This window comes from Schistocerca serialis, chromosome 9, assembly GCF_023864345.2.
Source record: "Schistocerca serialis cubense isolate TAMUIC-IGC-003099 chromosome 9, iqSchSeri2.2, whole genome shotgun sequence".
NCBI lineage: Eukaryota > Metazoa > Arthropoda > Insecta > Orthoptera > Acrididae > Schistocerca > Schistocerca serialis.
The window spans coordinates 247,769,066-247,779,859 of NC_064646.1; positions in this window are offsets into that span (position 1 = coordinate 247,769,066).

Sequence of the window (10,794 nt, forward strand, 5' to 3'; positions counted from 1 at the left end):
CGTCGACGACAACATACTGGGTTCAATTATTGAAGAAGTCTTCGAGTCACTCACATTCCTGTGAACTTATTCCGTATGCTCGTACCTTCGTTAACAGACTGCAACGATTCACCGTGTAAATTCTTTTGCGGAAATCTAGAAATGTGAAATCTGCCTGTTATCCTTCATCCACTGTTCTCGGTATATCATGTGAGAAAAGGGCAAGCTGAGTTTCGCACGACAATGTTTTCTAAAACCATACTGACTGGTGGACATAAGCTTCTCTGTCCCAATAAAGTATATCGTATTCGAACTGAGCATACTATCAAGAATTCTGCAGTAAACAGAAGTTAGGGATATTGGTCTGTAGTTTTGCGGGTCCGTTCTTTTATCCTTCTGATATACTGGAGTCACCTGCGGCTTTTTCCAGCCGTTCGGGTCTTGGTGCTGGGCGAGAGATTCGACATAAATGCAAGCTCGGTAACGGGCCAGTGTTCTAGAGGACTCTTTGTAAAATCGAACTGGGATTCCATCAGTACCTGGTGATTTATTTGCTTTCATATCTTTCAGTTGTTTATCTACGCCAGCTACTATGGCTGTGTTCAGGCGATGCCAACAGCATTAGGCTGTTGTTGAGGGTAGCGAAGTCAGTGCTGTTGCCGGCACTTGTGTTTCTTTTGCTGTACTGTTGAGACTGTAGCATCAGTAGAAGCGTTGATAGCGGTTGCTTTTACTCGGTGTCCTTTATGGAACCAGCACAACAGGTATCACCACAAATGGTTGATTTTGGACAAGTTATCTGACAAGATGGCAGCAGTATTATAAACATAAAGTACGGAATACATTTTCTTAGTCTCTTATTTCTTTTACTATCTTCAAACGATAGGTAATAATAAAGTCGAAGTAGCATATCTGACAAACACACAAAAACCATGTTTTATTATGTGAAAAAAGTTTACAAAACCGTTCGTTTGCACAGTTTCATTTGTAGCTCTGTTAAAATTTTGTCTTGTCTAATAATTGCCTTGTAAAGAATAGTCGATTTCTATAGTATTTTCTTATCGACACTCAGGGATACTTTTAGGTCAATTACAGTGTTGTGAGGAACACATATTTTTCAAAATATTGTCAGCAAATTCTGTTGAGGCTTATATCGGCTCATTATTCCTAAAGCACATTCAATTAACCATTGTGGTCTGGAAAAGCGTTTATCGACATATTCTTTCCCTGGATCTAAAACCCATCGACTGTAGGAGTTGATAAATCTATCAACAATGGACTTGTCTCATTTCCAATGAACACAAAAGGCAATACACCGGACGTCTTTGGTAGTGGAGTATCTGGCAATATACACGTATTAAGCTCTTGCATCAAGAAAAATACGCTAAAAGAGTGAAATCTGCTACCTTCTCTTTCCTTCCCATACCACTGGACGTTGATTATATTGAATTCCTTCTGATGATCTGAAAGTGGTTGTATGGTGACTGAATGAAAACTTTTTATGTATAAAATGCATATTTTAACCATCAGCTGTTTTTATTTAAATCCCAAATTCTACCGCTTTCGGTCTTGGACCATCTTCAAGGATGAAGGGTAAAATGGTTTAAGCCACCATACTGCTCTGTATACAATTTGTATTTGGACGTTTGCTTTCAAAGCCCTATGTTATATATTTACATTCATGAAAAGCACTACACATTTTAAGTAATGACTAACGCAACATGGCGGCTTAAACGATTAGAACCTTTCATCCGTGAAGATGGTCCAAGACCGAAACCGGTAGAATTTGTATTTAAAATAAAAATAGTTGATGGTTCAAATATGCCTTTTATACATTACTTAACGGCTGTTGGCAGCTATCTTCCAAAAATATTGAAAATGTTTTGTAGTTATAAACATTGTACCAGCATTTTGTGAAAATTTCAGACGAAAGTGTTCCCTGTCAACAATACCGATTGCATTTGGGAAGTTCTGTATCTTGTATAAATTAGGTACAATACTTAGAAAATCATCTTCGGCAGGTACTCAAATCTTGTGGCTGGAGGTAATTCCACGAAACCTTGGTAGTTGACCCAATTTTTAGAGTGGTTACGAATTCTATTGTGAATGTCAGAACCATGTTTCGAAAACTACTTCTGGTTTCTAGGAGCCTGTAACAATTCTCGCCACGCGACGTAGGCGTGCGGTCTGGGGGGCCTTGCCACAGTTCGCGCGGCTCCCCCGTGGGAGGTTCGAGTCATCCCTCGGGCATGGGTGTGTGTGTTGTCCTTAGCGTAATGTAATTTAATCTAGATTAAGTAGTGTGCAAGCCTAGGGACCAATGACCTCAGCAGTTTGGCCCCATAGGAAATTACCACAAATTTCCAATTTCCATCAATTCTCGTTTCACCAGCTGTCCGTTAAAAAATAACTTATTCCACTGAAAAAATCTGTAATTACTTGTATATCGCGCTAGATAAGGAAGTTAAAGACAGTACCATACGGCAACCTACTCTCCGCGTACTGTCATTTGCCAAAAGCTCTTTTCGATATCTCAAAACGTTTATGAGATACATGGGTGATATGAGTATTTTATTTCCACTTTGTTGTCCAGGAATGCGAGCGAAACGGCAAGCGCCATATATGATCCATTTACTCGAGAATGGAGTGAGTTACAGACTCCATCCCATGTTTAAACAATACTCCAATATATTAACTACATTTGATACGCAGCTACATATGACCTAACGTGCAGCAAACGCAGATTCATAGTGACCTCTATTTTTCATCGCAAACTATTTGATTTTCTTGCAGTAGCTTTCAAATATCACGATAATTATAACGGTTAACGAAATGAAAAGCAGTTCATTATGAAGCTGAAGAATAACGCTATGAGATGTGCGATAATCCTTTTTTTTTTTTTTTTTTTTGACCGATTAAATTTCTTAAAATCGATTGACGAAGCTCGGCCGGCATCTGCGTTTGCCGTCCCCGCAGCCAAGCGAGCCGGCCGCATTATAGTCCGTGAGTTTGGCTACGAAGTCTTTCGCGACGTATTTCCTGAGTAAAAATTTCTCGGTGTACATGCCGCGTCAAATCAGAATAAATCTCCGAGCTTTCGACCACTACCTCCATGGTCGTCGTCAGGGCTAAAACTGACTGTCGTGAACTAGCGAGGTTCCCACTTTTATATGTAAAGGACGGCTTCTTATTGGCTGGAATACGTCAGCGATATGGCGCGGAGCGAAGTGGTGCCCTCTACTTCCATAGATGTACGAGTAGTTGCTATCCCACGTTGCTTGCAGCGCCATCCCTTAAATCAGGAGGTAAAGTGCGAGAAGTTTTTCTCTGCGATTTTTCTTTATCCAGTGCGCTCTTCCAAGTGTTGCTAAGTGCATAGCCGTTGTCTCTATTAAAGTTATTATCGCTAAGTCTAATTTCGACTGCTTCCCGGATCACAGAGTCCCAGTAATTCGATGTGTGGGCTATTACTCTGGTTTCTTCAAATAAAATCTTATGCTTGTTAAGCAGGCTATGTTCAGCCACCGCTGATTTTTCCAAATATCTGTATTTCAGGTGGCGTTGGTGCTCGATGCAGCGGTCTGCAACGGTTCTTACAGACTGGCCCACGTAATTCTTGCCGCATTCGCAAGGAATAGTATAAATTCCCGGCACTCTTAAGCCGAGACTATCTTTAACTGGTCTCAACATTTCCTTAATTTCCGACCACCTAGGAAAATTAAGGAAATGTTGAGACCAGTTAAAGATAGTCTCGGCTTAAGAGTGCCGGGAATTTATACTATTCCTTGCGAATGCGGCAAGAATTACGTGGGCCAGTCTGTAAGAACCGTTGCAGACCGCTGCATCGAGCACCAACGCCACCTGAAATACAGATATTTGGAAAAATCAGCGGTGGCTGAACATAGCCTGCTTAACAAGCATAAGATTTTATTTGAAGAAACCAGAGTAATAGCCCACACATCGAATTACTGGGACTCTGTGATCCGGGAAGCAGTCGAAATTAGACTTAGCGATAATAACTTTAATAGAGACAACGGCTATGCACTTAGCAACACTTGGAAGAGCGCACTGGATAAAGAAAAATCGCAGAGAAAAACTTCTCGCACTTTACCTCCTGATTTAAGGGATGGCGCTGCAAGCAACGTGGGATAGCAACTACTCGTACATCTATGGAAGTAGAGGGCACCACTTCGCTCCGCGCCATATCGCTGACGTATTCCAGCCAATAAGAAGCCGTCCTTTACATATAAAAGTGGGAACCTCGCTAGTTCACGACAGTCAGTTTTAGCCCTGACGACGACCATGGAGGTAGTGGTCGAAAGCTCGGAGATTTATTCTGATTTGACGCGGCATGTACACCGAGAAATTTTTACTCAGTCCGTGAGTTTGGTTGCGTTCACATTGGCACCGACAACCGTCGTCAGACACCGTCGCCAGAGGTCGCCCGATAACGTCGGCTGACAGCGTCGTCATAGCGCGTCCGATCTCCTTCGTCAGTTTTTGGCAGGGTCAAGGAGGTTTGGTTAGAATTTATTCTATGTATGAAGTAACTTAGACTTTAACCTCTTGGGGTGCAGTGGACAAAACGTCGCTTCTGTACTTTGATACGAGTGCTACATAGCGGCTTCTGCTATTAAAGAGACGCCGATTGCATGTGAATGATCTTTCCTGTCTTGTAAAGAACGTGGCGAGTACTATACACTATGGCCTCAGTTACCGAATAACCAGACTAGTTTTACGAATTATGAGATGACGGGAGAAACTTTGTTACATACTCGAGATAATTCGTCGTGAACTTGAAAAGCAACTTACAAACACTCTGTTTTCCTGTATTTATTTAAAGCAGTGCAGAAGTAATTCAATTGACCTTCAGTGACTGATATAGATCACAAGTGAAAGTCAAATATACAGTGTAGCTAATGTGCTCTGAAAACCTAAAGCACTTAAAAGTCGAAATACATGCAGTACGCCACATTTGCAAACCACTTCATATTAACAGAATCACTACCCTACTGGCATAAAATGCCAGTAAGCAATCTAATTCTACGTGATTACTCTGTTATTCACAATTAAGTGCCTGGCAGAGGGTTCAATGGACCACCTTCAAACTGTCTCTCTACCGTTCCACTCTCGAACGGCGAGCCGGAAAAACGAGCATTAAATTTTTCTGTGCGAGCCCTGATTTCTCTTATTTTATCGTGATGACCATTTCTCCCTATGTAGGCGGGTGCCAATAGAACGATTTCGCAATCGGAGGAGGAAACTGGTGATTGAAATATCATGCGAAGATCCCGTCGCAACGAAAAACGCCTTTGTTTTAATGATTGCCACTCCAATTCATGTATCATGTCTGTGGCACTATCTTCCCTACTTCGCAATAATACAAAACTAGCCGCCCTTCTTTGAAGTTTTTCAATGTCATCCGTCAGTCCCACCTGATACGAATCCCACACCACACAGCAATACTCCAGAACAGGGCTGACAATTGTAGTGTAAGCATTCTCTTTAGTAGATCTGTTGCACATTCTAAGTGTTCTGCCAATGAATCGCAGTCTTTGATTTGCTCTACCCACAACATTATCTATGTGATCGTTCCAATTTAGGTTATTTGTAATTGTAAACCCTAGGTATTTAGTTGAATTTACAGTCTTCACATTTGTGTGACTTATCGCGTAATCTAAATTCAGCGGATTTCTTTTAGTACTCACGTGAATAACTTCACACTTTTCTTTATTCAGGGCCAATTGCCACTTTTCGCACCACACAGATATCTCATCTAAATCTGCTGACCTTACAAGGCGGTAAATGACAGCAACATCTGCAAAAAATCTAAGGCGGCTATTCAGATTGCCTCCTATGTCGTTAATAATAATAATTTGTAGACAACTAATGACAATCTACCACAAAAAAGATCCACTACAGTAGCATTAAGCATATATGATACGCCTCCCTATTCACTTAAAGAAATAAATTTTTGAAGTGATAATCTATTCCTAAAATTTACAATAAAGATTTTGCCTATTTGAGGTTTCAAATAAACCTGCGATTTAAGTCCATAGATTTCGAACTATGAGGGCAGTTCAATAAGTAATGCAACACTTTTTTTTCTGAAACAGGGGTTGTTTTATTCAGCATTGAAATACACCAGGTTATTCCCCAAACTTTTAGCTACACAACACTATTTTTCAACGTAATCTCCATTCAATGCTACGGCCTTACGCCACCTTGAAATGAGGGCCTGTATGCCTGCACGGTACCATTTCACTGGTCGATGTCGGAGCCAACGTCGTACTGCATCAATAACTTCTTCATCATCCGCGTAGTGCCTCCCACGGATTGCGTCCTTCGTTGGGCCAAACATATGGAAATCCGACGGTGCGAGATCGGGGCTGTAGGGTGCATGAGGAAGAACAGTCCACTGAAGTTTTGTGAGCTCCTCTCGGGTGCGAAGACTTGTGTGAGGTCTTGCGTTGTCATGAAGAAGGAGAAGTTCGTTCAGATTTTTGTGCCTACGAACACGCTGAAGTCGTTTCTTCAATTTCTGAAGATTAGCACAATACACTTCAGAGTTGATCGTTTGACCATGGGGAAGGACATCGAACAGAATAACCCCTTCAGCGTCCCAGAAGACTGTAACCATGACTTTACCAGCTGAGCGTATGGCTTTAAACTTTGTCTTGGTAGGGGAGTTGGTGTGGCGCCACTCCATTGATTGCCGTTTTGTTTCAGGTTCGAAGTGATGAACCCATGTTTCATCGCCTGTAACAATCTTTGACAAGAAATTGTCACCCTCAGCCACATGACGAGCAAGCAATTCCGCACAGATGGTTCTCCTTTGCTCTTTATGGTGTTCGGTTAGACAACGAGGGACCCAGCGGGAACAAACCTTTGAATATCCCAACTGGTGAACAATTGTGACAGCACTACCAACAGAGATGTCAAGTTGAGCACTGAGTTGTTTGATGGTGATCCGTCGATCATCTCGAACGAGTGTGTTCGCACGCTCCGCCATTGCAGGAGTCACAGCTGTGCACGGCCGGCCCGCACGCGGGAGATCAGACAGTCTTGCTTGACCTTGCGGCGATGATGACTCGCGCTTTGCCCAACGACTCACCGTGCTTTTGTCCACTGCCAGATCACCGTAGACATTCTGCAAGCGCCTATGAATATCTGAGATGCCCTGGTTTTCCGCCAAAAGAAACTCGATCACTGCCCGTTGTTTGCAACGCACATCCGTTACAGACGCCATTTTAACAGCTCTGTACAGCGCTACCACCTGTCGGAAGTCAATGAAACTATAGGAGACGAAGCGGGAATGTTTGAAAATATTTCACAAGAAATTTCCGGTTTTTTCAACCAAAATTGGCCGAGAAAAAAAATGTGTTGCATTACTTATTGAACTGCCCTCGTATATCCCGATTATGAAATTTTTATCCTCCGGATGCCACAAACTCACTCTTTCTTGAACTAAACTTTTCAATTTCTCATGCTCCATATTTCGTGTGCGAGAACGGCGGTCGATCTGACCGAAGAAGACATACTGATTTCAATTTCACCGATGGTCGTCCAAAGTATGTACGTTCTGGGGATAAGAGCGGCCATAGTATGCCCGCACACGTAGTGGCGTACTGATTTGAAAAGATCAGCCGTCTCCGGCCGATGTCGGTCGTCGGCGGATTCCTCAGATATCGGAGTCATTGTAAACACAGCCTTAGACAGCTTTTCCTCAGAGACTTAAGCACGTGCTCCCGGCCAGAGACTCACCTGTGGCTTCATTATGCGACGGGCGTTCGTCTGTACTGAAACAAGTAGCTGTCAGCGTTTCCGATATGCCGGTAGCTGAGTGCATATCTTTAGTCCTTACAATGCTAAAATCTTCTAAGTCAATAGGCCGCATCATATTCCTCTCCCACCTTCTCCAATGCTCGATGTTTCGATTCTTCTGCTGAGATATTCAGAGGCTTCGAAACGTCGAGCATTCGAGAAGTTTGTAGAGACTTATCGACTTAGTTCTTTTCAATGGCAACGGCAACGAAATCCTACAGATTTATATAGAAATAGTTTTGATATCAATATACTACTCTGACATCAAAAACTGTGTTCGATGGAACGGATTTATCATTGTGCTATTACCATCCAACCGTTACAGAAGATTAGAGTGTAAAGTGCTGCGTCGTTCAAAGTAATGAAAGAGCAAATACTAGAAAGGATCGCACACATTTTGAGGAGTATTACGAAATTGAGTCGCGTTTGGCAAATCTGGATTGACTTTAACTGTTTACGAAGCATGTAAATTTGTACCAGTACAAGAATCGATGCCGGATTTCCCATTTATCGCAAATGGCCCCTTAAACACTTCGGCTATCTTAGCACATTTCCCGGATCGACCCAAAGTTCCATGCCACAGAGTCCACAACGCTTATGCTCCCACATTTCGTGATTCCCGCACAGGAAGACAAAAATATTTGATCGTCGTTTCAGCCTGTCGAACCATGGGTATATCGTTGATGGTTACAACGTCTGTTATATTTAGATTAAAGTTCAGTCTTGATCACGTTTTGTCGGTTTTAATGAGTAACCGGTTTCGGTTGTCTTTTTTTCTATAAAACCATCATCAGACCCATTGGCTCCCTTGGGTTGGTAGGTGGAGCTCTCCTTGCTGCTGTGCAGCTACCAACCCAAGGGAGCCAATGGGTCTCATGATGGTTTTATAGAAAAAAAAACCGAAACCGGTTACTCATTAAAACAGACATAACGTGATCAAGACTGAACTTTAATCTAAATATAACAATTAATTGATCACTGTATTCCAAAAATGTTTACCAAAATTGTACAACGTCTGTGTTCAGTGCCTGTATCTTCACATTAAAAAAAAAAAAAAAAAATCTGTCACAAATAGTTGGAAATATTAACCACAGCTGTAACCGTCAGATGCGTGGTTGTTTGAAAGACATTGCTATGTGAAGACACAATTTATAAATACAGACATTGTAATAATCAATAATATATTTCGAGAAGGGTGACGATGAGTAATCAGTCGTGGCTATGTTGAAACCACCTCAGTAACTGCATGAAGTCTTTCAGGGCAACCACCGATGGAACGACGACCCTTTCCTTCTGCTTTTAAATGTTGTTCCTCTTCCCTCAGCCCAACAAATTAAACTATTGAGAATGCGTATTTTATTCCTGAATTTTAGATTTTCCATATGAGTGCAAATATGACGTACGACTTCTGCAAGTCAGTGTTATGTCGTGATGTAATATGCCGGTTGGTTATAATTATACTTTCTCTGCTTGAGCCGATGTAGACGTAAAACTATTTACGATATGTGTACCAAACTTTATAGCACTGCAGGATTTGCGTTGTTAGCAGTATTAGTGTCATGTCTTGCCATAAGGGCCGGTAGTAGTAAGGCGACGTAGGGAGGAACTAGGAATGCAAGCACAAAGGACGGTCACCGTGATGCCAGCTTTAAGGAAGAGAGGTGCTTTGGACTCACCTGTTTTGATGCAAGATGGCGTTCCACATCACAATACTAATGAAGTCTATTGGTTACTCCGTAACACTTTTGGACTGAGCCGGTGCGGATCTCCATTTAAATTTTTTTAATTTTTGAAATTACCCGCCTTCTCAGTACTCGCCACGATGTCAGTATCGAGATCGGATTGAAGTCTCTGGTCGCCGCATATCTTTGTCGAGTTGGCTTCCCTCGCGCCGCGAGGCGGACGTAACGAGGAAGAAGGGGTTGCTGGAGGTTAGCGCTGGAATGTGCGTGAGGAGCGACGCCGCCAGTGTCGGAGGGCAAGGCAGCTTGGTCGGTGGGCCCCGCGGAAGCAGTCGGTTGGGGACGGAACACCGTGGGCTCGAAGATCCCCGTGTCGAGGGCCGGTGTTGCCCCGATGGCGATCATCGTGTGGTAATTCAACGGCTGAGAAGTGATTTCCTGGTTCTGGCCTCGGATCCCGACGAAGAATTACGGCAAGTTTGGTGTATGACGTGAACACAAGAATTCTGAAAAGCTGCACGTTGCTGGCGCCTATATCAGACTTGTGAGTGGTGTAAACTTTGCTTTGGTACTGCAGTCTCCAGTTAGAGCGCTGCTTGGGAGGAGAGCGTTGATATCGGCAATGTCATCTATTTAGCTGCTTGAAGGTAAATGCCTGTTCTGGATCGAAGGTGGATTCAAGTTAAGGACCGAATCATTGCTTGTCTTGTTAAGAAACCTAAGTCGGGCGCCACTGCTTTAAACTTGTTATCTTCATTTATAACGCGTAATTGACACTCTGGTAGCGTCCACGAGTGAAGTGTTTGTAGTAAGGGAAAGATTGACTGCGGAGCTTTTCAGTCGGACGCTTGTGAATTGTGTTAATTACAGTTCACTTCTTATGGTATTTTACGGTCCTACTTGTCGTGGCGAAATCGTCAATAGTATTTTCATAATTTAGCTTGGGACGTCATTCTGTGGTTTGCTGTGGCCCTCCCAAGAGTTTAAAGTCCCAAATATTTTGTTACTGCCTTGCTGAGGTTGCCTTGCAACAGTTGATTTGTTTCTTGTCTGTCCCACCTTACTGCTGTTTGGTGCGGTGCGGTATAGTCGATATGTTTAGTAGTACCACATCTACTCCCTCGCCCATTTTAAGAGTTGCGAGCCGCATCCACATCGACGTATAATCCTAGTATGCAAGTTATGTAAATTGGTTGCACCTGTTAGCGTTTTATACATCGGGGAAAATCTTTCACGTGCCGCATATGGTCCTGAAAGACAGCACTGTGCACAACAGCGCATGACCACGACGAAGTCAAAAGATACATAC